Genomic DNA, 26,069 nt, shown 5'->3' on the forward strand with positions numbered 1-26,069 from the left:
AGCCTGGTGCAACGACATCCTGATCCATGAGTGGACTTCTTTAGCAATACTGCAATATGATTAACAGATCTTTCCTTTTGTGCCAAGAATGGTATGGGGCCAAAGGAAAATGGCAGAATACAAGAAAAAAAATGCCTATGGAGAAAGAAGAGGAATCCAGAGTGTGCCTACTCTTTGTGTTGTGGTGATTAGATTTCTACTGATGTAAGTGGTTTTGAATTAAGCAGTTGGTGGTCGATATAAAAACATAGTCAGAGAGATGGAAATAATTATTTTAAAACCCTAGATGGTTATGCTGCAAGATGATTTCTCTTACAAGTCTCTGTTTTTATGGATTTATGACTGCGTGAAGGAAAGTTCTTCCACATCTGAACCTTACAAGCTTGGCACTTTTGCTGCTGAAGTCTTGATTTCACATCTGTATGTAGTCCTACAGCACTGAGTGGATCCCCTTCTGGGTGTGGAGATATACTTCGTTGGACCATGGGAAAATATCTGTATTTAGTAGGTGATGCTCCAGATGTATTAGAACCTCGTGGTTTAGGATGGGACAGACCTTTCCAAAAGAAGCATGTACTAAAGGTCAAAGTCTTGTCTACAAAAGCACATCTGAAAGCTCCAAGCTGTTGACCCATACAACCAGCTTGATAGAAAATGCTACAAGCAGTCACTGGAGGAAGATGAGAAGCTTCTGCCAGACACCAGATGAAAGCAGGCTAGCTCTTCAGGCAAAGCATACACTTTTATAAACATTTTGTCAAGTGTTACTGTTTTCAGTCACAGCTGCTTGGGTAACTCCCTATAACCCTCATAATTATTTTCTGTCTTTCTGAAGAAGTCAGTAAGGAAAAAAGTGGTGGGTTGTGGTTTTTTTGGGGGGGTGGGTGGGAGTGGTTTTTTTTTTTTTTTTTTTTTTTTATAAATAAAATAATGTCTTAATCTGTCATTTCCAGATCCAGTGCCCTCTATGCTGAAACTTCGGAAGTATGCATTTTTATTTATTTGCTTTGCATTCTGGCTACACACATGGCTGACATTATTCTCTTTCTAGTTTTCAATTGTGAATCACATTTTGCCCCTCCTATCTCAACCCATGCTCCAGGAACTGACTGATTCCATAGAGATCAAGAAGAAAAAGTAGCTCAACAGTTTGTGACTCTATATAAGGAACTTCAAAAATTTTACCTATTTGTTTTCATGTTAGTCCAAAGACTTTAGGCTGAAGCTTTTCAGACCTTAGAGATTAAATTGTATGCCCCATGGTAAAAGCAGATGAGATCCCTGATCCTTGTCAGTATAAGCTGAAGAAAATTCCTCTCTGATCCCAAATCTAACACAGCTGCGCTCTGACCAGATCAGTAAGACATACTGCAGGTTTTAACTGTCAGTACTGCTTTATTACATCCCTTGGAGTGAGGGGACAGTCTGACACACTAAGCCATGTTCATGGCATTTTCAGTCCACGCTGTACCGAGCCCAATGTGGTGGGATCCTGGTCTATGTCTGGGACTCCTTATCAAGTAGCTCAGTCATTGTGTATCACAAAAATGCCTTCCCGAGCCCTGCAGGAGGCTGGCAGAGGCCTTGAACCTAGACCTCTGATTTTGACCACTGATTTATTATAGCACTGGGAACACCAGGGACAGGGTATGGCCGAGGTGGGGAGGGGGTCTGTGACAGAGGGAGTCATGGCCATTTGGAGGAGAGGCCATAGGCGAGTACACTGGCCCTCCAGCCCTCACCTCTATCCACTGGAGTCTTTCCTCAGAGCAGATTAGCCTCATCCTCTGGAGCAATGTCTGATTTCATGTTGAACCCTGCTAGGGCGAGGTCCCAGCAGAGGTGCCCTTGGGAATGTGGGACAGGTAGAGGGCTGGCTCATCTCTGATTGCTGGGGCTGCAGGATGCCAGAGTTCTCTGTAGCAGCATCTAAGGACCTGGCTGAATGCTCTGGGGCATCTCAAAATACCACTTGCTGTAGAGGAATTATAGAGGAATGAAGGCAGGTTAGTCAACATTGATAATATACAGCTGTGGGCTGGCTTCAGGGGGGTGGGTTGGCTGATGTGGGTAAGGTGCAGCTGTGGCTGGTTCCTGCTAAGTAGTTAAATGGCTCTAGGGGGGATAGAAGAGGAGCTCTGGATGAAGAGAGATCTGGAAGAAGCAGAGGGAGGAGATGTGTGCCTCAGATGTAGGTGTGATAAGGAGAGGCCTTGGGAGAAGCAGGGGGCCTGGGTGAGGTGAGTCTGGCTGGAAGAGGAGCCTGAAGACGGAAGACTCTGGACACAGCAGAAGTAAGAAGGAGGGTGGACTGGCCTGAAGAGGATGCAGAAACAACACAGACAGTAGATGAACTGTTGAAATCTTGTGGGGGGCTGGTGGCTGTGCCAGGGCAAGGCATGGGAGCTACTTACTGAAGTTAACCTAGTATGGGATGGTAAAAGCCCTGTTGCAGCTGGCTAGTTTTGCTAGTGCTGTGACAACTTGCTACCTGCATTTGGGGAACTGATTTGCACACTTGGTAATAAGTTCCCTGTTCCCCTTATAAGCTTTTTCAAAGTATAAATAGTCTCATGTATCTAAGCTCAAACCTTAAGTCTCTTCCAGCATGAGTAGACCTGTAGTGTCTTTCTCCCCAGACTATCATAAATCTTTTGTATGGTGTGTCATGTCTCTTTGAGGAGCTGTACAAGTTCGAAATGTTTTTTGTGACCTATTTGTGCTCTGTTGTATTCCCACATCCCTCTCAATACACAAGCACAGGGAAAGAATGAATTTCTCCATAACAGCTTTGCCCAGGCTGTGCATGGGAGCAGGTTCATTTTGTTACCTCTTTCCATTATTTATCTTTGTTTATTGAAGGGTTATGGCAGCCTTCAGTTGTAGTATTGACAGTTACTTTCAATGATATGTGAGCCATAGCTGTTAGCACAAATCTGTGTCTCCCGGCCTGTGGCTGCCATCTCTGTCCCTGAGCCTTAGGTGCAGGCTGGGTTGTGGCCGACTGACCTTGTAATTCAGGTCACACTACCTCAGCAGTCTGCTATTTTACTGTGTTTATCATGATCTACAGCAAGTGCCACCAGCAAATATTTTGTGTTTCTAAACGACTGATACGCTATTAGTGGTAGCACAGGGACTGGTCCCTATGGACCAGGCTGGAGTAGCCTCAGTGACAGATACGTCTCCATCACGACATGATGAGACTCACCACTGAGGCAGCTTGTAGTTATTTTAATATGTACTCTGTTATTGCTGCACCAAATAATTTTAAACAAAGTATCACCTGCTTCTAAATCAAATGCCTTGTAGAAATCCAGATAGACTATATCAAGATACCTGACCATGTCAAATATGTCTGAGATTCCCTTGGAACAAAGGTAATATTTAATGCCTTGATTTTCTTTTGTACAGGACAGCATAAATACCATTCCATCAAGCATATGATGTACAGCCTGAGGCAGTCAGCTAATGGTGTGTGAAGCTAATGCACTGCTCTTAAAACTTTTTTCTAACCCTGACTAAAGAGCAATATTAGTGCTTTGACAAATGACTGGAAGTAACTGGCTTTCTGAATAGGCTGAAATTATCTTTGCATGCCGTGATTTGCATTTGGGAAGGGTGATCGATGACAACAGGCCACTCATCTACAAATTAATTTGGCTTTTATATCAAAAAAAGCTAAGCTGAAAAGACTGTGACATGTTGGGTCTGGCCAACATTGTCAAGCTTTTGCATTTAGAACTGGCTGGCATTTTTTTCCCATTTTATATGATGAAGACCCCATAGTCAGAATATAAAGAATTATTGTACTTGGTTTCTTGTATCTGATTCCTGCTTTTATTGCTAGCTGCTCAACAGTTGGAGGCAACTGAGCTAACATTGTGGTTCTTCAGGTTTAAATGCCAATACACTTTAATAAAGTGTACAGCAGGCTTCAGTATGGATTAGTGAGCCAAATTCCACTTGTATAACACTGTCTCCTGGAGACCCATGGTCTGGATCATTACCCAGTTGCCAATTAAAATGCCAGTGAGGCAGTGGACTCTTATTCTTAGAACTGTGGCTGTAATATATTATTGTGTGTCTTATCTTTGAAATTAGAATAGGCTTTATCCTAAGTAGATCTGAAGATTTTAGCCCAGAAGATATAAAAGATGATGATATGTCTTAGTGTCTCTTATTCCATTACCATCTATTTTTATCCCAGACAGAGTATGCATAGAGACAATGTAAGCGAACTAAAACTAAATGGTTCTATGATAAAATGAGGTCAAAGAAGAGTCAAATGCAAGGTAATCAAACTGGTGAGATATCAAACTTATCAGCTGTTTGCATTTTAAGCAGTTCTCTAGTATTTTTTGTGTTTTTCTTATACCTGTTTCTGTAGGGTGGCATTTAATCAAGCACAGCAGAACACTGGGGTAGGCTTGATCCCGTTGCTCTTCACCTGAGAACTGGGGAAGCTCAGCCAAAAGAGCTGTTGCTAAAAACTGATTCATGTGTGTCTCTTTACAGAGTGACTCTCTCCAACTTGTAGCTCATAGAGTATCCTCCTTTCTGTTCCTATTTCAGGGTGATAAAAACATAGAGCTGCTGTAAGGGGGAGGCTGGGGGGTGTGTTTGCTGCTGCTCCCTTGGAGGCAGGCCCTGGCTGTGGGGCACGCAAGCTGCCTGGGCCAGGGGATGTGGTGGCTGGGGAGCTGCTGGAGCAGGCAATGGGTACAACTGCCACATGGTGCCCTCAGCAGAGGCAGGGAGAGCTCTGTCTGGCCACCTGCGCAGCACCATCGTGGTTCTTGGTATTGGGTAATATGGAAGAGCTCCAAATCCTATTTCACAGAGGCAAGCTAAGAGTTAAAAGTGGAAATAAAAACTTGGGGAGAAAATTATTGAAATGCCCTAGCCTAACAAAGGACTTAAACATGAGCATTGATCAATGTCAATAGGATTGGACATGGCAGGAGCTGATCCCTTTGTGGAAAAAGTGACATATATATATCCCTGAAGAATATAAAGCATTACGATACTACTACTACTGCAAATTGTTATATATAAATGATATTGTATAATATATTTATAGTAATTATGCTTTGAGAATAGCATGAATAAATGGTCTTGAATTTTTTGTGGCGTAACACCATATAGCATGTTCTGTTGTGATGCAAACCAAGGACAGCTCTGCTGCCTAAGTGAGGCTTCACTGGTCAGTGGGACTGAAAAGACAGGCTCACAGCTGGTGCTGTAACTTGAGGAACTGTATCACCTGGCAGATAAACAGCCTACCCATCCCATGTGCAGGGTTATGCTACTCTAACCATCAAGAGACTGAGAAACTTCTGTAGAGTTATAGAAGACTGAAAGAAGGAAGAAAGCCAGTGAAAGTCAGAGGCTGAAATACAAGGCTGAGGGTTTTCTTGCCTTTGTTTACCCAATGCTATTAACCTGCCAGTTTATTTTAACTATTTATTTCAAAGTAACATTTGAAGTTAACAAAGACCTCAGACTCTGCAGAAAGAATTTATCAACACCTTTACTGAGTAGCTGTTTGCCCAATCTTTTGCTGGATTTTGTTGCTACATTCCTTGCAATCACTCGGTAGTTTCACAGCAAGAAGCCACTAGGCTGCTGCATGTGAAGGCTAGGACAGGACAAGGAATTTAGCAATGCCTCTGTGCCTACAGACTGCAGGGAATGCGGGCACCTAAAGTTCCTATGAAGTCTCTGGAAAACCTCATGTTCAGTAGGCCAGCTCTGTAGTTTTGTGCCCAGCTGGCCCTAAAGAGAATGCTGCTGCTTCCACACCCATGGGGCTTTTTTGTAATGACAACGGCACTGTTCTGAACAGATTTATCTGCCTAACTAGTAATAAAAGCATATGGGAGTTAGAAACCAGAGAGGGGCAACTGAAGGCACTACCCTGCTTCCCCAGCTGGAATGAAAGGTATTAACCAGTGAAATACAGCAGAAAGCATGTTTAACAGCAAGCTCACAGGGTTTCCCTCTGCATTCTGATGTGACCAGCCCCAGTCCTGGCTAGAGGAAGCAGTGTGTCAGGTGACAAATGTGGCAAAACACAGCACTGTGCGCTCTGGGCTGTGCGCTTCCTGGATGTGATTATGTGTCTGTGGGAAACGGGTCTCTTCAGCCTTCCTGGCCAGTTACGGGAGAACACAGATGGGATGCTGAATGTTATCTGTACCATGAGGTTGCTGGTTCAAATATCATCCCATGTGGCTTGTAACTAAATACTGTTACCATTTGATTAGAGCTCTGTCTTTAGTATCAATTAGCCAGTGAAAAAGGAACTGGTGGTTTTGCCTTGATTCTTAGTAGATGGATACCCACATCGTAACAGCCAAGCCCTGCACAGCTCACCTGGAATGGACGAGCGAGGGATGTGGCAAGGCAGCTAACCATAATCCTGGGGGGGAAGTCTTTTGGTATCGGGCTTATTGAGTGTTGCTTTACTATTTGTGGTAGAAGACCTGACTTTCCATTTCTTTCTGCCTTCATGTGTGATCAATTCTCTTTAACTACTTGATTCTAATTAAGAAAGGAAAGAAAACACAGTTGTAGTAGAAGACTGATTCATCCTACAGTTAAGGGCAAATCCTTCACCAGTATAAGTTGTTGTTGCTCTAATGGCTTAAGGGGGGCTTCAGTCATCTGAAAGTCTTCCTCATTAATCTGGACAAGTTAAGCCTGTAAGCCTGTTGCAGGCCACAATAATGATTAGCATGCAAGAAAACTGGCTTTGGCCTCTTGGCAACAATGCTTGATTAAATTATTTGAAGCCAAAGTTCAAGAAATGGGGGTCAGTCATAGATGAGAACAAGTGCAATTCTTGTTCTCTGAGTGTTTTCTTACAGATGTATCAGGGCCTTCTGAGAAAAACTTATCATACCTTAACTTGGGTGATAACACTGTGAAGAATAATTCCTGAAAAGATTTTATCTTCTTTGCCTGGCCTTGTATAATCCTCAGCTCCATAGCAGGAATGCTGTGATCAGAGATCTACCGCCTTGAACCAAATACTGTATAAACTGAGTTTAAAAGGAACAGAAGGAAAATAGAGGCTTTCCCCCCATAATGTTAATGCATCATTTTACTTTGTAAGTGGAAGGTGTTTCCTACATTCACCTTGGGTAGGAGACCACCTCTAAGATGCTGAGTTGAAAAACTGAACACTCTCCTGAGCTGCAAACATCAAAGACCACAGTGGAAGTATTTGAGTATTTACTCATGTGTTTCAGATTCATGATGCAAACAGAAGCTGACAGAAGGAGAAAAAACCCCACAGAACCCAAACCACTTAGCTGGTGCAGCAAAACCCATCAATGTTTATTTTTATCTGACCCAAATTTAGTCAGACTCCCTAAAATCATTTTATATGCTGGAGATAAATATGATTGTATAAACATGGGAAGAAAACTTTCCCCTTGTAAGCAGAAAAATGCAGCCTTTTATAAATGTTGACTTTTCTTTAGGTAATCTACAATAAATTAGCATTGATAATAAAAGTAATTGAAATCCAGTACAAAGAGCTAGTGGGTGGTCTGCAAATAAAAGAAGAGCAATATGGATTAATGTAATTTTTTTAATGGAGTCTGACAGCGTGAGATTCTGAGGCGTTTTAACCACATGACAAGTTTGACTTTTTTACCTCTCTGATTATTCAGTGCAGGATGGTAATAATGGTTAAGATATCTTTGAAAACTTTGCACAGATGAAGATCTGAGACATCCCAATAAAATCAATTTCCCAGTGTTTATCAGGACAGCAAACATATTCTTGGAATTGGGCCAATTATAACACAGAAGAAGAGTATAGGAGGTTTTTGAAGTCATACTGAAAATTTTGCAAGTGGAGGAAGATCTGACTACTGATTTCCATTTTGTGCATTTAGTAGTTGATGGAAACTCATAAAAGCTAGTGTAGCAGTACTAAAAGGACAAGTGAAGTATGAATCGCACAAAATCTGAGTTAAAATTGGTTGCTTTGAAGTGTTGATCTTTGTTAAACAAAACTGGAGAAGAAAGGAAGGGGAAAAAGACCTCCTTATCTGTGACTGGGTGCTTCCAAGGGGTTGGTCTTGTTGGAGATGGCAATGCTGCTGCTGGGAAAAGGGCATTGGGGAGGAGTGGCTGACACCCCAGGAGGCTGCGCTGCCATTCAGTGAGACCTGGACAGGCCAGAGAGCTGGGTGGGGAGGAACCCAATGAGGTTCAGCAAAGGCAAGTGTGAGGCTGCACCTGAGGAGGAACAACCCCATGCACCAGGACAGGCTGGGGCTGACCTGCTGGAAGGCAGCTCTGTGGAGAAAGACCTGGCAGTTCTGGTGGGCAATAAGTTGTCCATGGGCCAGCAGTGGCCAAGAAGGCCAATGGGACCCTGGGGTGCGTTATAGGGAGTGTGGCCAGCAGGTCAGGGGAGGGGATCCTGGCCCTCTGCTCTGCCCTGGGGAGGCCACACCTGGAGTGCTGTGTCCAGCTCTGGGCTTCCCAGCTCAAGAGAGACAGGGAACTGCTGGAGAGGGGCCAGTGGAAGACTACAAAGGTGATTAAGTGACTGGAGCATCTCCCTGATGAGGAGAGGCTGTGAGAGTTGGGACTGTTTAGCTTGGAGAAGAGAAGACTGAGAGGGGATCTTATTGATGCATACAAATATCTTAAGGGCGAGTGTCAGGAGGACAGGGTCAGGCTCTTTTCAGTGGTGCCCAGCGACAGGACAAGGGGCAATGGGCACAAGCTGCAACACAAGAAGTTTCATCTGAATATGGGGAAGAACTTCTTTATCTTGTTGGTGATGGAGCACTGGCAGAGGCTGCCCAGAGAGGGTGTGGAGTCTCCTTCTCTGGCAACATTCATCACCTGCCTGGATGGGATTCTGTGCAACCTGCTGTAGGTGAACCTTGCTTTAGCAGGGGGTTGGACTAGATGATCTCCAGAGGTGCCTTCCAACCCTGGCCATTCTGTGATGCTGAGTCCCCCAGGGCCATCAGAAGGGGTCTGAGCAACTCCTGCTTGCAGCTCCTAAGACCACTTGTGATGGCCCTGGAGGATGCTGTTCATCAAATAAAAAAGCAGCATTCCTGCTCCCCCCGCCCCTTGCCCAAAATGTTCAGAGAAATACAAAGGTAACTCTCCCTAACCTAGGAAAATTAGAATAGCAATGGTTGTGTAATATGCAAATGGATGCTTATAGCTCAATAAGGATCTGTCTGAACTCTTGGCTGTTGAACTTTACAGGGTAGAGGGTAGTAAGGAACAAAAAGTGATGGCAGCCAGTTACTGGCTGTCCTAAAAAAAGCATGTGCAAAAAAAGTGTCTGGTACACTATACTGTTGTTTGATTATTAGCTATTAGACAGTTTGATAAAATGTTTTATATATAATTCAATGACAGCTATGGAAAATCAAATGTCTCTTTCCATATTCACTATTTATGCTATTCATAACCCATTATAAGGGTTATTCAAAGAAGATAAAGCAATTTGGTGACTGACAGGTTTAGTGTAGACATTTCTTTGGCGGAGCTGGATCCATAAAGATAAACTGAACCAAGCATTAGTCAGTTTGCTGAAGCTAATGAAAAGGGGTAATTTATATATAAATAAACTGATGGACACCAGCGTGATTAGTCACATGAGGCAAATCCACAGGATCGGTCTGTATTTTGTAAGGAACCTTGAATTAGATGATATATGTTCTTTTTGATCTACTATATGTTATGGACATGGACTGAGCCATACCTGATGACTCCTGATCTGAAGACTCCTGAAGGAAATGTTTTACTATTTGAACATAGGCCTTCACTTGAATATCACAGTGACCATAGCACCTTGTTTACAGCTGGGACCAAAATCCTAAGCTATTGGATTTCCCCAGAAGTGCAAAGGAAATTGAAATCCAGCTCAGACCATAAAGGTCAGGTTCATCTCTAAAAATAAACAGCATGTATAACTTTCAAATGACAGCTGTTCACAAAATCACCAAGCAATCAAACAAGATAAGGTGTCTGGTGTTTTAAAACATCATTTATTGGCAGGTTCTGAAGGGCCAGTGCAAAGCTGGGGGTGTACCTGCAGGGGGTTACCTTACAACCCCATTAAGCATCTTCCCCCTATAGTGGGATATCAGAAGACTAAACACATCCTGCGGACACAGGAAGGGTTGGAGATGACTCCATCTCTGATGTTTTTTTCTGTGCCCCAACTACTTGCTAAAAGACTCACTTTTCCACACATTTGCAGAGCATATGACTAAGGCACTCCCAATGGTATCGCTGCCCTCGATAAATTCTCCCACGACCAGAAAACATTTGCATGGAGACATGAGGGTAAGCACCTTCCTTCAGGTGGCTCAGAGGGATGACTGATGTTGTGAGGAATTGTGCCAGGTCCCTGCAAGCCATGTGAGCACAGCGTGTCTCATGGGCAGCTCTTGGTGGCAAGGCAGGACGTGAGCTTGCCGCTGCCTCTTGCAGCTCAGTCAACTGGGTGGGTGCAGTGAACGTCCCTTGCACCACTCTTGCCTTTGGCGAAGGTGGACTAGAGTTTTCTATGTTTCCTGTGATTTAACACTGCCACATAGTGAAAAAAAGAGACTCATCTATTCAATCCAACCTCATCAGAAGTTAGTTCAGGAAGAAACCATGGGGAATCTTTCAGCATCTCTAGTATTGTCTATGGAAAAATAAAAATCTCAAGTAGCATCATTGGCATCAAAATTTAGTGCTTATTTTCTCTTAATTGTACAGGGATATTGGGAACTGAATTAGTTGGGCAAAATGCAGACCTTGGAAAAAAGCAGGACAGTTACATAAATCCCCAGAATTTCAGTAATAAAATCAAGTTAGAGTGGTAGGCAGATACCATCAGCTCCCTTTTAAGGAAGCTTAACAGACCAGATAGGGTTTTTTTAATCCCTTTATGTTTTATTTGAATGCTGAGCAAACATCTGAGCTCTACAATGTATTTAGGCTGTGTGAAAGATTAATGTGGAAAAAATCAGCCACATTTACATACATCTGGAAATAATTCATGTGCACTTAGTGTTTGGTATAGATATTGTCGTAATTCCAATCTCAGTGACACAGGAGACATGGGAGCTCATTAGCTTTTCTCCTTTAGAGAGACAGGTTCAATATATATTTTCCAGCAGGAATACAAACAGGTTTGTTGATTTATGCTTATTTACCATGTCCTTGAGGAGTCCCAGAAACGCCATCAATCTCTGCTGTTACAATCAGATCTCCATGACCATGGGACCTGAGAACATCTTATTTTGGTAACGTGGAAGGTACATCCCATCTCCTTTCTTGCAGCTTTTCAGTTCTGCCTTGCAGCCCCTCCATCCATCACACCATTGTGCTGGCACCCTGCTCTCTGTGAGGGGACAGTGCACAGGGCTGACTGACCGGCTGCCCTCAGCTCCAAGCCACTGCAGGAGGATTCTCTTAGGACTGGGGGAATTTTCATAGTGACTGGATCAGTGACCTGAGTGCTGTAATTCAGATTCCCCCGGCAAAGCCTGTGTCCTGCTGCCATCTGCCCCTGGGGAGATAATGGGGAATGGTGGGAGTGAGCACCTGCGGAGAGTGTGTTGGTGGCTGTCACTGACCTCGAGGCTTGGGTGGCAGCACCCAGAAAGGAGACCTGCACAAGTGGCTTAACTGGTGTAGCATGCAAACATCAGGAGAAAAAAGGGTAGCTGCATTTTGGCCAGGACAGATTGGCTTGGGACCCCTCAATGACAGGCTGTTTTTGCGCCAGACTAGTGATGAAGTTACAGATGGGGTCATCTGTAACTCTTACAATATTTTAGGACAGTGAAAGATAATGCTGCTAGCAGGTTTCAAAAATAGATAAGAAAAGCACCGTTGACATAGTTGGAGCAGCATATGGTCTCCTTGTTATCCAATCATTCAAATCTAAGTGTACCCTTACATGCAAAAGCATGAACGCTTTGTATCGATAATGCAGTAGGTGGTTTAGAAGAAGTTGGTTTGAAGGGTGTGTTCTGTATTTCAGCTGCACTTGACATGACAAATCTTCCTCTTGTTTTCAAATGCAGAACTGGCAAGGACACACTGTGAGCTCGTTTATTTCCCTCAAGAAGCAAATGAAGCTCTTGTGGAAATTTCTTGATCCTGCTGCTATCCATCAAAAATAATAGTTATACCCATGGTCTCTCAGGGAGAAATGTGAGTGTTTTCCCCTTGAGGCGTCTGAAACCTTGGATCAAAAATTTAAAATGAGCAGAATGCTAGCTCATGAAACAAAATAAAACACTAGGAAAGACACGTGAAGGGGTTAAGTGGCAGGGTCAGAAGTAAGATGAGAGCCAATGTATAGATTTCATGATAACAAAATGATGGGTTTTGCAGCCAGGATTAATTACTCTGAACCTCACAATCTTGGACAATAAAGGCTTGACTTTAATCTCAGCTGCAAAATTAAGATATAAATTCATACTTTTCCCTCCCTCTACCCCAGAGTTGTTGACTTTAGTCTGGATTTTGATTTATCCTGTAATAGGAATGGAATCTAGCACTGAAATTTGGATCTTGACCCAAATACGGTGCAGAACTGAACCATATTGGAAACGATGAGACTGCGATATTCTGGCCTTATATTCTGTGCTCAGCTTTTTGATTAAATGTAAAAAATGGGAACAGATCCTTCTGCACGCTGGTTAACACCCCTCAAGGGAAAAAAGTGGTCATTTGATCCTGTGTGGGCAATCTCAAATGTCTGTGCTGCAAAATCCCCCCACTGGCCTTCACAGCCCGTTGTAGTCCATTACATCAAATTTCACCTGACCATACTTAGAGAAAACTGCATGTGCCAATAGATCAGGTTTTTTATTTGGGAATGCTCATTATGCACGTCTTCTGTGCTGCCATTTCCCCATTTTGTTCTTTCAGTTGTTCATACCTGGGGAAAGGAAGTGTCCTGGACCAAAGAGAGCTTTTTTTGCATCATGGAGTAATTTGACCCTGATACGAGCCTAAACCGTGTATTCCATCCTTCCCTCCCTGTGATGTATGCCAAACCTACGCTACTGCACTGTGTGATGTTCAGCATGTGTAGCTCCAGACTGGAGCAATTTGGGGAATATAGGACCAGGTTTCTTTCAGAGGAAACTGGATTGGAGGCTCTGCTCCAGGTGCACACCCGTGTCCTTCTACCTCTCATGAGAACATTGGAGTCTCAAGCAATTGTTGGTCCAGCCAGACGCATACTGGGAATGTTTGGCTCAGGAAACCAGTGTGCAGAAAACCCCTTGAACTGTCTATGCCATAGCTCCAGCTGCTTCCCTCTACCGATCCATTCCTCCTGGCCAAAATCACTTGCTAATATCAATTTACCACTGAAGCCTTAAAAATGCAATCGCTCCCGATTTTAGTGAATGCCCCAGCAAGTGATCTGCTGCAAAATCGTATTGTGGAAATGGATGTCCTGACTACTCTTGCCAAAATACAGTGCATGGCAAATACTTTCCTTCACGTGGCTGTGCTTCTCTGGCCAAACTCTTGAGTACGGAGAAGCCACAGTGGAGAGACTAACAAGGGAGAAGACAACAGTTCTGCACAAAAATGAGCACTGTGAGTGATCTGCAACTTTCTGCAGGGCAAAGAGATTGAATGTTGTGCAGAAGGTGGAGTTGTGCAAAAGCGGATGGGATACAGACATGAAACTGTAGGACTTTTGACTGAGTATTTCTTGAGACCGGGCTCTGTAGCTTAGGTTAGACTCTAAAGAAGCTACAGATAGGTGGCAAGGAAGGTCTTCTCACATCCAACAAATTAGCAGAGCTTATGGTCTTCTGCTGCAATTGCCTTAGGATGTGGCTGCATGTATTTTTGGTGTGGACAAAAGCGTGGCATGAACAGGGACCTTTCAGGTATGAGCATAGGTAAAATTTAGGGCATCTTTTCCTTCTGAGGACCTAATTGGCTCCTCCTGTGTTGCTTGTACTTCTCCATATCCCTGGTGTTATTCAGTGCTGTGCAACACAGAGTAGCAAACCACATGAAACTCAGTTGCAAGCTGTATCTGTCCCCAGGGTGCAGGTCTCCCTATTCCTGGAATAAACATACCTTTGGACAATTTTTTTTTTGTTTTTTGCAGTGCTTTGCAGATAATACCATAGATGGTAATTGCCAGAGTAAGTTGAAGCCTTTTTCTCATAAGCAAAGAATAAATTTGCTAGAGCTACGGCTGGCCTGTATGAGGACACTTCTGGTGGTCATTTAACAGTAGCAATTCGTGTTTACTGTGTGGTCGTTCTTCTAGCACAGGAAGATTTTGCATTAAATGCTTCTTCATAAAATAAATGCTTTTTCATAAAGTCTATATGTACATGCACATGGATGGCATTTACTCATCTCCTTCAACAACTGCATAAGGTGGAGAAATGGCTATTGATGAAGTTGCTGAAATCCCAATTTTTCTCTTTTAATTTTTAGATTAAGAAGAGCTGGTAACTGTGCCCTCTCCAATAAAAATAGCTCCTGGTAACATCGTGTAAGAGATGAATTATTTGTTAATCTGGAAGAACAATTTGAAGAAGGAGGATGTGATGGAGGTACAGAGAGAAGTAACACAAGGGCCAGGATTTCACCACTAGAGAGTGTAATTCTACTACATAATTTGACCTTTTCTGTTCCCAGAGAAAATGATTCAAGGTGGGGAACTTTGCAATATGCAACAGCTTGAACAGCACTGCCCGAAGTACCTTCTTTAGGTCTTTTATTAAAATGGACATCAAGGGGTTACTGTATCCTTGGAAGATAAATGCATTACTTCCTCTGTGCGTTGCCTAGCATGCGTTTGAGGAGGCATTTTGCAAAACAAGATGTATGTAAATTGAATAAGAGCTTATATTGAGCTTATCCTTGAGACAGATGGTTATGTGTTCAAATTTAAATTTCAAGCATTTTAATAAAAGTGGCCAGCTGAAATGCATTTATATGTATTTTTGAATTTTGTTTTCAACTGTGGTGTTCTATCACCATGCATTTCCCTTGGGCTGATGCTGCAATTTTTACCTTAAAGACGGCTCTTTGAAAATCCTGCCTTTGCTTCTGCTAGTGTGGCTCCAAAACTGCACTGCCAAAGTCACTGCTGTCTCATGGTGTTATGATGATTAAACCAGGCATCTAATGGTTAAAAAAATAGGGGAAATTGATCTCTTATTTACAGATAATGTAATTTCTCTTTATGGGTGCATATCTTTGTCATGAGTTTCACATGGGGAGTCTTCAATCTGCTGCAATCTGTGCATGGTGACATCCACACATAGCTTTAGGTCTCTTTCAGTGGCTGTATATTCAGGCCTGTCATATCTCATTTGTTAATGCCTGGGATTTCTCTGCTTTGCTGCAGCTTCGCTCCTCCTTGCTGAATGGAGCAGTGAAGCCACAGCTGGCAGCAAGGAACAAGAAGCAATTGGCACTTGCAGTGCCAGCTGGAGGGCATGAGCACTGAGGGGGCTCTAGGAGCCCATGGCATGGGTCTAGTCACAGCCTGATGCTGGCAGAGAAAATGAGGGTTCTCAGGTCATCTGCTATGGTCACTGGTAGAAGATGTGAGGAGCCTGGGAAGTGCAGTGTCACAGCTGTTGGGGCTGTGGATGAGGAAGAAACGCATCTTGGCATCATGTCTGTTGGCATCCTTTGTAGCCCTTGTTCAAACCAATCTCTAGCTGAACTGGAGTCATCAGGAGCAACATTGAAGCTGGGTAAAAATAAGGCTATTGAGTATATGCCAGTCATGTAGAGTTAAGAGATTGTTAATGGCTCCTCCATGTGTGCACAAGAGTATACATAAAACCCGCAGCGCTGGTACCTGGAATTTGTCAGGTTTAGGAATAGACTGACTGAAATGTGTATGCATAGTATCTGTTCCTTACCACTCGTCTCCCACAGGTTCCAGCAAGCATAGTATCTGTTAAGCATAGTATCTGTTCCTTACCACCCATCGAACCCACAGGTTCCAGCAAGCACTTAAATGCTGTTCTTGGGAACCTGGGAAAGGGTCATCACATATGCTGAAACCTGTGAATGTGATTATATCTCTAACAACATCCTTGGAAATATGTCATAGTCCTGAAGCTAGTGAAACAAATTAATTTTTAACATAACTGCATTGATTTTGGTTAAGTTTTCTATAGAGAGAAATCTGACCAAGCTTTTGTCTGCTGTAATTTTAAAAGTTTGCAGTGAATTGAGATATATGTAACCCAGAATATCCACTGGTGTTTTAAAAGTTTTGCTCCCTTCTCCTTTCATAACAAAACTGGTACAAACTTGCATCTCCCATACAGTAGATGCGGCAATTAACTCAGTTATAGCATATTCCAAAGGACATGCTGTTCCATGACTGACCATTAAAATACCAAAACAATTATGCTCAATTCATGTATCATTGAGGCAACACAAAACATTTAAGAAAGAATGGATATTAAAAGTGAGTTTTATATAGTTTCCATGGTGACTATACTAAAAGCAATAAAAATAGGTTTAAATATGTTTTCATTTAGAATATCTTTAAAAGAATTTGTTTGGTTCAGACATGCTGTGTTTACACTATAATTTGTCTCAAATCACTGATTATTATAAAATGAAGCTAAATTGGCATGGCAGTACTGTTCAAACACTTCAACAGTACACCAAAATAGTTCAAAGCTTGTTGCTCAATATTTTTATCACAGCTGACATGCACATTAGAATGGGAAAAGGGTCCAAAAAGGCAGTAACATGATTTAAAATCAGTGCCACAGTTCTGCATTAGGCCATCTTCCAGAGTACATTTTGCTCTTGCTGTTTTATTATAGAATTCAGGAGCTTATCGAGAGACAGCTAAACTTTGTACAAACAAAGGCGATGTGTTGGCAGCTTCTCAGGAACCCGGAGCAGATCAGATTTGTGAGTATTCTCATAGTAGCAAGGGGCAGGGAGTAATAATTGATATACAGGATTGTACTGTCAGATCTTACTTTGGCCTTCCTTTAAAAATAATACAGAAATGGCTTCATCTTTGAGTCCCCCTGCAACAAACAGCATTAAGAAATGCTGTGGTAATGCAATGAGTATAAAGTAAGGCACAAGGATTTGGGGTGTCTCTGTGTGTGTGTGTCATGTAATATGCGATTTCCAGGCTGAACATCCTAACCTTCAGACTTAAGGCAACTATTTTGGTTGCTTCTAGCTAACTGCAGGATGAAAGGGTGAAAGCCCCTTGAAAGGCTTTACTGCCTCTAAGAGCAAGGTAACTGAGCCAGTACTTGTTATGCCTGCTTGGTATAGCTGGCAAAGATTTATGTTCAAAACTATGCTTTCATTTAAGTGTAGTGATATTTTGCTCTATTGTTTGTTTTCTGAATCAGGACCAGCATATTGGTGAAAATTGTACTTCGCAGTAAAATTGTCCTTCTCTCGCTTTCTGGTGACCAAAGCTAACACTATCTGAGAGGATCTGCCATCTTCACTGAGCTGGAAAGCAGCAAGTGTGAGCAATTTAGGTAAGAAAAGTAATTCTCTAAAGCCTCAAATTGCCCTTTATTTCTGAAATGCTTTCTGACAGGCCTAATCCCTTCCCTGGCAGGGGGGAGCAAGACCTTAGGAACTGCATCTTTCTGAGCTCCCTCTTTGGTAAAGGGATAGAAATAAGCTCACCCAAAAGGCAGCCATGAGCATCTAAGGCTTAGTTTCTCTCCTGGATGGCCTTGCCCAGGCACCCATCTGACTCCTCTGGCTATGAGACATGCTGCGGAGATCAGCCTGGCCATGCTGTCCTGGTTTTGGCTGGGACAGACTTAACTTTCTTCTTAGTTATTGGTTCAGTGCTGTGTTTTGGATTTAGTATGAGAATAATGTTGATGACACACTGATGTTTTAGTTGTTGCTAAGTAGTTCTTACTCTAAATCAAGGACTTTTCGGTTTCCCAGGCTCTGCCAGTGAGCAGGTGCACAAGAAGCCAGGAGGGAGCAGAGCGAGGGCAGCTGATCCAAACTAGCCAAAGGGATATTCCATACCATAGAACATCATGCTCAGTATATAAACTGGAGGGAGTTGGCCGGCAACCTCCGATCACCTATGCACAGCAAAGTCTGTGGGCTTAGCTGAAGAAGGCAGCTCCATAAGGTACCATTTGAGAAGGAAATGAAGGTTATCAGGAGTAGTCAACATGGATTCACCAAGGGAAAGTCATGCCTGACCAACCTGGTAGCCTTCTATGATGGAATGACTGGCTGGGTAGATGAGGGGAGGGCAGTGGATGTTGTCTGCTTTGACCTCAGCCAGGCTTTTGACACTGTCTCCCATAACGTCCTCATAGGTAAGCTCAGGAAGTGTGGGTTAGATGAGCGGACAGGGAGGTGGATTGAGAACGGGCTGAATGGCAGAGCCCAGAGGGCTGTGATCAGTGGCAGAGTCCAGCTGGAGGCCTGTAGCTGGCGGTGCCCCAGGGATCAACACTGGCTCCAGTCTTGTTCAACTTGTCAATGACCTGGATGAAGGGGCTGAGTGTACCCTCAGTGAGTTTGCAGATGATACAAAACCGGGAGCAGCAGCTGACACCCCAGGAGGCTGCGCTGCCGTTCAGTGAGACCTGGACAGGACGGAGAGCTGGGTTGGGAGGAACCCAATGAGGTTCAGCAAAGGTAAGTGTAGGGTCCTGCACCTCTGGGAGGAACAACATGCACTGAAACAGCCTAGAGGTTGTCCTGCTGGAAGGCAGCTCTGCAGAGAAGGACCTGAGAGTTCTGGTGGGCAGCAAGTTGCCTATGGTCCAGCAGTGTGCCCTTGTGGCCAAGAAGGCCAATGGGACCCTGGGGTGCGTTATGGGGAGTGTGGCCAGCAGGTCGAGGGAGGTGATCCTGCCCCTCTGCTCTGCCCTGGTGAGGCTGCACATGGAGTGCTGTGTCCAGCTCTGGGCTTCCCAGCTCAAGAGAGACAGGGAACTGCTGGAGAGGGGCCAGTGGAAGACTACAAAGGAGAGGCTGTGAGAGCTGGACCTGTTTAGCTTGGAGAAGAGAAGACTGAGAGGGGACCTTATTGATGTATACAAATATCTTAAGGGCGAGTGTCAGGAGGACAGGGTCAGGCTCTTTTCAGTGGTGCCCAGCGACAGGACAAGGGGCAATGGGCACAAGCTGCAACACAAGAAGTTCCACCTGAAAATGGGGAAGAACTTCTTTATCTTGTTGGTGACGGAGCACTGCCACAGGCTGCCCAGAGAGGTTGTGGAGTCTCCTTCTCTGGCGACATTCAACACCTGCCTGGATGGGATTCTGTGCAACCTGCTGTAGGTGAACAATTCTGTGTCTCTGAAAAGCAGTTTGGGGTGAGAACTGAACAACCTAGTCTTGGCCTCTCAATTGAGGAATGAGGTGGGTTAAGGCTTTCTGAAACTTTGGCTGTCGCTAACTAGTATAAGGTCACAGCGTGCACATAACTCTTGTACACTTTTTAAAAGTCAGACAAGACTAAATTATGGTGCTCTTCTGTGAATTATAAATGTTGCAGCCACGATTAGCTTCCAAGACATGGACGAAGCTGAATGACATCTGGACTCTGAGGTAACCTTAGATGAAAATGCTGCTTCTGTGCTTGACTCAGTCTTCTTGGAAGCTGCTCCCCCATAAATGTTTAATAATGCAGTATTACAACAGCAGCTGCAGTACCCGCCAACTGGGATATGGATGTCTTTGTTCATATGCAACTACTTACTTTGAAAGGTTGAGACAATGCTAGGAAGACAATGGTGCTTGAACTGAGAAATATTTGTGGTTATTTCTCCTTGCCTCCCACTCCCATACTTGACTTTTGGCTGTCTTTCCTCAAGTCTGCATGAAAATCTGCAGTTTCTAACAGAACTGAGTACAACTGTGTGCAATTGTACACAAGGACCGTGGTTCAGGAAAATGTGTGCATATTTTCTAAGACAGCATGAAGGGGAAACAACACTGATTTAGCAGTTGCTACTGCAGTCCAAGCTTCTTGCCAGAAGGAAGTTCTGTTTTAGGGGAGATCTGAGGTAGGAGTTCGATTCTTCTGTTTGTTTAAAACACATTTACTCGGGGTTTTCCAGAGAGGGGCATGGCTTGGCTTTTACATGGGATGTTGGATTTTGGCTGAGGTGCTCCAACTGACTGTGATGGGGTTTTGTATGCAGGAACTTACTACAGCTCATACAGGAGGCTTGCAACTGACTGGAGAGAATGAGCTACTGTTAATGGGTGGAGTTCTCCATTCCCACCCTGTAGAGGTCAAACAGCCAAATCAGATAATTTTTACCAAAATGTCTGTTTGGGTTTTTTTAGCTTGGATAAAGGAAGCAATGATCACACCGTGATTTCAAGCCCTTTGTAGTTCTCTGAGCTCCCTGGCCTTGGCCACGGGCTCTGTGTAAAGCACGGACATCTTGACTCAGGTTTTTCAGGCAGTACATCCTTCCTTTAGGCAAAGTCCACGACCCTTTGCATCTAGGTTTGTCCCATGCCAGCTTTGCCTGAAGGCAACTTCTTGCTCATTTCCCTGAACTGATGCTCACCCCACTTTTGCTTTGTACAGGGACAAAGTGAGAATTTGTAAGCTTAGCAAAATTACTGGAGGGGGATGTCGAGGAAAAGAAAGACTAGATTTTGAGTGTCTTAGAAGCACCTGGTGTTTTCCTATATCAGCCTGTGCCTCGGAGCAAATGGCCTCAGTTTGGGACAGGTGTGACTCAGATCACCACCTATCTGCAATTCTAGTTGCTTCACCCATCAGCAAAGTGCAAGGATCATCAAGAAAACTGTCTACTCAATGTCAGGGGGTTGCAGTGACCCAAATGTCAACTCATACTATTAATAATTGGTTTAGCTAGAGCTGTGAACAGCCTCTGCTTCTTTTATAGCGGAAGAAAAAAGGAAACCTGTGATACTTGGAGTGCTGGTGTGTGTGTGGTCTTTTCCTCATGCAAGCTTACCTGAGAAGTCATTCTTATGTTCATAAGCAGCCTGCCATTACTTTAACCTCTTTTTCTTAGCTGTAGTTCTAATATACCTTCTGCCCAGATATCAGTGTGCCACACAAATGTAACTACTCAGGCAGCAAATGTGGGTTATCTCAGACTACATAGTCAACAAAACACATGCTGTTTTGCACTCCCGTTTCTGATATAGACAGCCTTTGCCTGATACAATACACTTTTGCTGTAGAAAAAACTGACATACCTCTAATAACTGATGGTGATTTGCAATTAGCTGTGAAGTGCAAAGCAACTGTCCTAATTAAAACACAGGAAAAAAGGGCTTTTAGATTTTTACATAGCATTGTACGTACCCTAAAAGTCCTTGGGATATTCCTTGAAAATTACTTGCCTAATTACAAGCATCAGAACTTATAATGATACACCCTTCTTCTCTTACCATGTCTATAAGTACATGAGAATAGTTCCTTCTGCTTTTGTTTGCTCTGACAACTTCAAATAAAGCAAATACAGGTGCCTCCAAACTTTATTTTTCTATCTTTTATGCCAATTTTTACTATTGGATGTCATCGTGGTGTTGTGCTTTGTGCATGAATGCTGAAGGTGAACAGCAAGTAAATGAAAGTAACAAGCCAAAAGCTAAAAGTGCATTTTTATTGCTTTCAAAAATATTATCACTCTTCCTTTCTGTTTTACTCTTGTGCCAGGGGGAGAGGGCAGATTATACTCTGAATTAGACTTGTGAAATTTCTGAATTTGCCAAGAACCTATTGTTATGGTTCTGAAATGATACAGGAAGAACCAGTGACCTGAAACATTGCAGCCAAGGTTGGTGAGGCTGCGAGCACACCCACCATTGCGCAGATGTACTTTGGGCTGTGTAGATACTTGGTTTAACTTGCCGGATGCAAGGCAGGAGCCTGCGATCAGATACATCCAGAAGCTTGTACTAGAGGTGTGAACCACGACAAGTCCAGTTCCTTTTGCAAAGTTCTTGCAAGATAAATAAGCAAAAATATTATGGTACAGATAATATGCTGGTACAGAAGGAGAGAAAATGGACTTATGGAGCCCGAGGCTGCCTGCAGTTTTATTTGGCTGCTTTCCTTGATTTTCATTCCAGGCAGCCAGTACAGAAGAGGCAATACTGTGATACACAGAAAATAAGTTTACCTTTTATAAGATAGCCTTTTTTCGATAAGACCACATCAGTTTAGACCAGCAGAGAATTTTACCTATTTCTTCTCACTGATGCCATTATCAGTCCTCCAGAGCACTGTGTTATTACTTTTTTTCAATATAGAGCACTGATTGCTCTTGAAATGCTGCTGCAGTTTGTCAAAGCAATGAGGTCGGTTCTCATTTATGGAAAGACTTCTTTCTACAACTACAGTAGTGCAGAGGTAGCTTTCAGAAAGCAATAACTGGAGCTCAGCACCTTTAATGTGCCTGTAATTTTTTAAGGTAAGTATACATTACTGTGAGCAACTTTTATAGCCAAGCCATCAGACAAAACATTGCATGTAAACACACTAAAGCCTTTAAGGAGAAGGGAATAAATGAAAACTATGATGGTTACAGGCTTTTTGATAGTCTATCCTTAAGAAAATTCCCCTTTGTGACAGCTGTATTCCTACTGATACTCTCCACCAGGCAGACTACTTTTGTCTATTAATCAGACATACATGTGCTAACAATACTGAGTCCTTTGATAGCAAAGCAAAAATCAATGAAGCTGAAGTCAGGGATAGTTTGATTTCTATCAGAGTCTCAGCATGGTGTAAGATGAGTTTTCTTCTACTGATCAGCACATCTGAGTCTGAAATATTGGTGGGTTTTGTAAGGAGAGGATTTATTGTTTTAATAATCATACTAGGTATTTAGTTTTCCTATGTCTCCAGGCTAATTTCAGAGAAAACAATGATGAGATAGGAGAGATGTGGCTGCCCAATGCTGCAGGCAGATGTGATTAGGTTTATACTTATTTTTCAAGTGGTATATTGTGTTATTAAATTTGCTAAACACCCTTGAGAACAGGAGACAGGGCAAAAAGGCTTGTAAAACCACTCACATGCTTGAAAGTGGCATTGTCAAAATTTCCAACCATTGAACTCCCTGAAAATGATAAAATGTTATTGGAAAATTATCTTACCAATTCTACCGACCTTCAGATAATGTAAAGGACCATCTTCCTACTGTAGTAGCAGCTTATATCACTTAGGGATATGTCCCCTGCATGGTAAACCAAACCACCAGACTTCTCATGCATTTCAAGCAGCTTGATGGTTAGAGGTGGGACCTGAGGTAGCGATCACAACATGAATAGTCCCTATTAAATTCAAGCTCTGTGTGTGTGCTCATTTATCGGAAAACCTGAAATCGCTTGATGTTTTTTATCTGGGTTCTTTCTCTTCTTTCTGAGCAATAATGCCACCAACTAATTATATCTGAAGAGAGATCCCTTGAGAGAAGGCTGACATCTGTGTCACACGCTGACTGCTCTATTAGAGTCTACTGTTCTATGCAGTCAGTGTCTGATCAGGTTTCATGTGCCTCGAAAGCCAGACAACCTGCAATAGGATACTCCTAGGCAGTGAAAGCACATTAAATATTTAAACACAGAATTTGACATCATCCATTAGGTCTATTAAAGAATCTCACTTCTTGCTGCCAAAACTAACCACACAGCTTACCAACTGTATGACTTTTAAAATTACTAACTTTCTGCTTCTTATGCCCTCCATGAATGTTTCCATGCTAGTTTCCAATGTTTCCATGATACTGCCAGCAATCTCTATGCAAGTTTCTAATGCTATTCTCACTGAAGATAATGGCACTTAAATTAGTTTTGTACTGTATAGGAGAAGGGAAGTAATAATTTATAGCAGAGACATAAATGAACAATTTTTTATGAAGGAAATAAATTCTTAATTTGTCAGAAAAATCTGAATTCATCATGCAAAATATTTTATTGTAAGACCTCTTTGGTCTAGTATCAAATCACTGAGAACCCCAGAAGGGAGGCAAGCGGTGCCTTGCCAATTCTTGGAATGAACTCCTGGAGAAAAATAAAAATAAAAACTAAATAACTTCCCTGTGGCCACACATTGACTGCAAAGGCAAAGCTGAACATTACAGCCAGGTTTTGTGACTGTCAGTGCTGTCCTTAGATTGGTAAGGATGTTGTCTATCTCTGGAAAATGCCACAGTGTTTTTCCTCAAAACACTCAGCATTGCTCTAGTTCTGCTCCATCTGGAATCAGTTAATATTAAGCCTATACTCCATACATAAAATAATGATACCATATTGGAATTGTATTTTACTTTCCCAGAAATATTGGCAACATTCTTACAATAATAAAAGCCCACTGCATTGTGGATTTCTTTTCCCCTTAAAATATTTAGGGTTTATTTCTAGATAAATCTCTTTGGTGCTTCTTGGGTCACCAGTTCTTTCTGTGGCTTTCATCAGAAAGAAAACTTTGTTCCTGTTTTGTCTGATTTCATAATCTCGTAGCCACCTTTGTTGATTCAAGAAAAAAGATTACTTTATGCTCATCCCATTGTCTGTTTTTTCTAAATTTTTTGCAGGGCTCTGGAAAAGCAACTTTGGAAAAGAAACCTACTCATTGTTCTTTAATTTTAGTATCGCCTCTAAATTAATGTCCTGAGAAACTGTTCCGCTTCAGAAATTATTCAACTTTCTTCATTCTGTTACTATTTAGACCACTATCACTGTATGGTTTCAACAGGAGAGTAGTTAAAGTAAGAAAGCAGAGCTAAATAGCAGAATATTATCATTTTTGATGGATCTGCAGTACTTGGCTGATGTGACACTGTGATAACTTTAAACATTGATGCTGAAGTTAAAAAATGCTGCTTTCAGGTTATGTTGACGTAGAACATTTGTATACAAAATGATGTTATGTCAGTAAGTGTGGTATTACACAATAATAGCAAAAATGTTGAGAAATTATATTTAGGAAAAAAGAAACAATGAGTTGTTTGCTTTTTTAAGGGGAGAAAAACTAGTATGTTGTGGGTTTTTTTTAAAAGCATTTGTCTGAAGAAACCTAGTTTGTTTTGTTTCAAAGAGGTGGGCAGTGTTGCTCATATGTTAATCATGGTTCTAACTTCATGGTAGCTTCTAACTTAAAGGTAACTTCAGCTGGCAATGTAACGTCTAAGCAAGTGTAGGAGTAGAGAGGCATGACAGGAGGATATGAAAGTGATGACAGAAGGTATAATCTTTGGCCAGGAACAATAACCTACTGCTTCATCTACATGGTCTGACTGCAGGAACCACTTTGGGCTGAGGTCTGATGTGACTGCCAGCATATCCCGGAGGAAGCAAAGTGTATCTACTGCTTAGCATAGTCCCCAAGGGACACTTACCTGCTGTGGGGTGGACCTTGCCAGCTTCTCTTCAGTTTTTCTTGAGAGGGCTGCAGCATCATCTGTCGTCAGAGAGCTTTGACACTGGATGTGTGCAGCTGAGTAGTCTTAGAGTAAAAAGAGCTCCAGCTGCCCACAGGACTCAACAGGGATGGTGGCTACCAACTCCTGTGAGTAACCTGGAGTTCAGTGTGCTCTTGGGCTTGCTCTAAAATGTACCATGGGTGACAGTGCGCAAGTCTTTTTGGTATGCTGTTCTCTCTGCTCTATAGAGTAACTTCTGTGAGAGCAGGAGTCCTTCTGTACAAATCAGTTTGGGGGTTTGCCTCCATGTCTATGCTTCCAGTTGAAATCAACTCCAGTCTTTGCCTCATCATTTGGTAAACTGCTTTTTCAAATTTTTTTCTTCCAGCTAATGCAGACTTGACTGGTTTTCCTTCCCAAAATGAAGATGTCTGTGGTTTCTCACATACACAAAGCTGTGGGCAATGAACAGAAAGAAATATAGCACTGACGTATTTATTCAGGGCAAAAAAAAAGATCCTTCAATTATACAAAATCTACCACTGACATCAGATACTTAAAAAATAGGTCAAGTTTCTGAAGCTGGCATTTTCAAAGTTAAGAAGAACTTCCTGGACACAGGTTAAGGATAAGGTAGTAAGGTCAAGGGGGGACAGAGAAATATCTT

At 42.6% G+C, this 26,069-nt stretch overlaps 1 long non-coding RNA gene across 3 annotated transcripts in view; it reads left to right on the forward strand.

Annotated features, from left to right (window-relative positions):
- LOC308063239 overlaps nt 1-26,069 on the forward strand; it is an 83,187-nt gene extending 57,118 nt beyond the window's left edge. For all 3 annotated transcript variants that reach the window (XR_013927892.1, XR_013927893.1, XR_013927894.1), the window contains one exon: nt 1-26,069. This is a non-coding gene — a long non-coding RNA (uncharacterized lncRNA).

This window comes from Falco punctatus, assembly GCF_963210335.1.
Source record: "Falco punctatus genome assembly, chromosome: 1".
NCBI lineage: Eukaryota > Metazoa > Chordata > Aves > Falconiformes > Falconidae > Falco > Falco punctatus.